Genomic DNA, 3601 nt, shown 5'->3' on the forward strand with positions numbered 1-3601 from the left:
ACACAAAGTTTTTATTTTATAATTTATTTCACCAACAGACTGATAGCTTTGAAAACATAGCAGGGGCACCAGTGCCTGCATCAGACTGTTACTTTCGAACAAAAATGGTCGAGAAAAATAAGCAGTTATAATAATTTTCATTTGTATCCCAAACGCAGATACGATAAGAAAAAAAAATCAGATGTTTCAAATCTGAAAATTTCATTTATGTTTACTTACCTTTTGTCCATTGAAAACCGCTTGACATTAATATTACTTTTTGTTTTATCGATTAGTAACAACAAAAATTCTTCTAAATCATTAAAAAATGCATGTATTTTAATAGTTGTAATTGTTCTGAAATTGTTAACTGAATTACCAATATAATCCAATCGTCGTTTTTAATCACAATCACATTATGACCATTTTTTTTGCAGTCAGGATGTTACTCTCATACGATTTAAAATTTAATATGAAATTCTGGTTTAAAACATATAAATTTTACATCTACCAAGTATAATTCCCTCCATTTCTTACGGAAACTAATAGTTAAGTCATAGCTCTATAGAAACAGCCAGACTGAAATCTACACGCCCTGTTTATCTATTCGTCGAAATCTACAGCGGCTAAAACTTATAAGAAACTGACAGAACTAAACATTGACACGCCCCTTTTATATATCGATTGGTAGAAACCTACAGCGACTGGATGATGTCAGACTCAAAGTCTCACGAGAGAAAATTTGGCTGTTTCTTTTAGCTAACGTACTTATGTATATTAACAGTATTTCGTGAATTTTACTTACTTTTCATAATCAATTTAATAATTAATTAAACGAAAGATATCAATATAAACAATAAAATGCTTTCTTTGATGATTCATGTGGGTTATGAAGGTAGCGATAATTTACAAAACCCGCTAACGCGTGTTACTAGTATGTGCTAGCGGGTTATGTATTTTTTCTGCAATGTCGCTACCTTCATATCCCGAATGAATCATCAAAGAAAGCATTTTATTGTCTACCGAGTATGATTCCCTGTATTTCTTACGGAAACTTAGTTAATTCATAGCTCTATAGAAACTGCAGAACTGAAATCTACACGCCCCCTTTATCGATTGGTCGAAACCTTGCTTAAAATCTACACGCCCCATTTATCGATTCGTCGAAACATACAGCGACCAAAGAAAATTCACGCACTGCACAAAATAATCATGATGATGTCAGACTCATATTCCCATAGGAGACGATTTGGCTGTTTCTTTTAGCTAACGCACTGATGTACATTAACAGTAATTTAGTTATTTTAACTTACTTTTTACAATCAATTTATTAATTTATTACAAGAAAGGTGTAAATGTAAACAATAATTTTAAAATGCTTTCTTTTATGATGCATGCGGGTTATGAAGGTAGCGATCATTGCTGAAAAGTTAGGTAGAATAAAACACCCGGAACCGGAAAAAAGATATAATGATAAATAAACTGTACAAATGTCAAATAAACGAAAAAAATTGCAGTTTGGGGATAAGAATTAAATATCTAAAAGAATTCAATTCAGTATGTAACAACAAAAGCCCCCTGCGCTATGCGTACTAGGGATGTAAGGTTCACTCGGTAAAGGAGTAGTATACGTGTTGCCGTCGATATAATCATTTTAATAAAAAACAAGAGGCCAATTGGCCTTAACGGTCACCTGAGTAGCATACATCCCATACACAAACTTGTCACGGAGCTTCATATATGCATCTAATTAATTAGAGTAGAAAAATTATAAATTTGTAATGACGACCACATCTCAAAAAGAACTGTGAAACCTATAATTTTGGTGAAAAACTAAGATCTGGTCTACAAAATCATGAATTCAGTTTTCCTTTCAGGTGTGTGGGAGTAAAGAAGATAATTTTTTAACTTTATATGCATTAACATCTATACATCCATTTTGGCCCTGTCCTAGAGTCAAAACCCATCCTTGAGGGGACATGAAAATTAAAATTTCAGTAGAGGACTTCCTGGTAAACATAATTATTAGTCAGTTTTTTTAATACAGATGTGTGAGAATAGAGAAGAAAATTATATGCGTTAACACTATATTGCCATATTGCCATATTGCGCCCCCCCCCCCCTTCATGTCCTGAACCCCTGACCAAGGGGCCATGAATTTCACAATTTAGGTAAAGGAGATTGTGGATATCATAACCATGTATTCAGTTTTTTGCCCACATGTGTGGGAGTAGAGAAGAAGATTTTTTAAGATTTAAAACAGTTTTACTATATGGCCATATTGGCCCCATCCTAGAGCCTGAACACCTAACAAAGGGGTCATGAATTTCACAATTTTAGTAGAGGCCCTCATGTATATCATAACCATGTATTCAGTTTTTTGCCCACATGTGTGGGAGTAGAGAAGAATTTTTTTTTAAGATTTAAAACAGTTTTACTATATGGCCATATTGGCCCCACCCTAGAGCCTGAACACCTAACAAAGGGGTCATGAATTTCACAATCTTAGTAGAGGCCCTCATGGACAGAGTTGGGGGTCAATTACTTTGAAAAGTAATTAATTACTTTCAAATACATTGACAATTTTATCAATTACTTGCAATTACAATTACATTGATTTTTTAAAATGTAATTAATTACTCTCAATTACTTTGATAAATGTAATTAATTACATTTCAAATACTTTAGTTTTATTTTTTTAAATCTTGAGAACATATACATATATTAACAGCATTAAGATATACAGAGCATTATGTACGGTTATGTTTTTAAAGGTTGTATAGTTCAGTTCAGATCAGATTTCTTGAAAATTTCTAGAAAAAATTTCTTTAACATTAAATTCATTAAGTACCATTAAGTTCATTTTTGGTTCTGAATAATATTTTCTCTATAGTGAATTAATTTTTATTCACATATTTAAACTATGTTTTTTCAGAAAGTAAAACTTCGGCAGTACAGCATATCAGTATATAAATAATAATTGCTATAATTCACAAAAATGAGATATTTTGACTCTCTTAAGTCTAAAATCAATGGGGGTTCTTGGGTATTAGAGGAGTTCACACCTCCACAAAATTAGATCTTTACCTATTGCCCTGGTCAATGTGTTATGCTGTATAAACAATCATATGAAACATTATTGGACATTTAATTATTGTATAAACAAAAGTCCATGCCAAACATGTATAAAATCTATTTATCATTATAAGACACCTTTTTTATATTTTAAACTTGGAAAATAAGTAATTGAGATGGAATTGAAAAGTAATTGAAAATACACAATATTTTTGGAATGTATTTAAATACATTCAATTACTTGTAATTGAAGACAGACTCAATTACAAATTACTTTCAATTACTTTGAAAAATATAATTAATTACACTCAATTACAAATACTTTTTTCAATTACCCCATCCCTGCTCATGGACATCATAACCATGTATTCAGTTTTTTGCTCACATGTGTGGGAGTAGAGAAGAAGATTTTTAAGATTTAAAACAGTTTAACTATATGGCAATATTGACCCCCCCCCCCCTAGAGCCAGAACCACTGACCCAGGGGTCATGAATTTCACAATTTTGATAGAGGGCCTCATGGACATCATAATCATGCATTTAGTTT

Source organism: Crassostrea angulata, chromosome 3 (genome assembly GCF_025612915.1).
Source record: "Crassostrea angulata isolate pt1a10 chromosome 3, ASM2561291v2, whole genome shotgun sequence".
NCBI lineage: Eukaryota > Metazoa > Mollusca > Bivalvia > Ostreida > Ostreidae > Magallana > Magallana angulata.